Here is a 292-nt window from a genome sequence, read left to right as displayed (position 1 = left end):
AGTGTCTCGTTTGAAACTCCCTTGGTGAAGGGAATGACTGACCAAATGTTACCTTGACAACGCTGCGTGTGCTTGCAGCATTCAGTACTCCATCAGTTGTTGCGAATAAATATTTCTTATTATTATTATTATTTTATTCAAATATTGTCTAATTGTCTTATTTACTATTAAACGTTTTCAAACTAAATTTGCTTACACTAATGTCTTAAATCATATTTCTATCACTGATGAAAAATATGTTGTCTTACATTAAAATAGACAAATTTAATTAGCCTATTCTATTTACATTTAT

The sequence above is a fragment of the Sinocyclocheilus anshuiensis genome, unplaced genomic scaffold (genome assembly GCF_001515605.1).
Source record: "Sinocyclocheilus anshuiensis isolate Anshui unplaced genomic scaffold, SAMN03320099.WGS_v1.1 scaffold2182, whole genome shotgun sequence".
In the NCBI taxonomy this organism is placed as follows: Eukaryota; Metazoa; Chordata; class Actinopteri; order Cypriniformes; family Cyprinidae; genus Sinocyclocheilus; species Sinocyclocheilus anshuiensis.
This window is presented reverse-complemented; position numbering follows the sequence as displayed.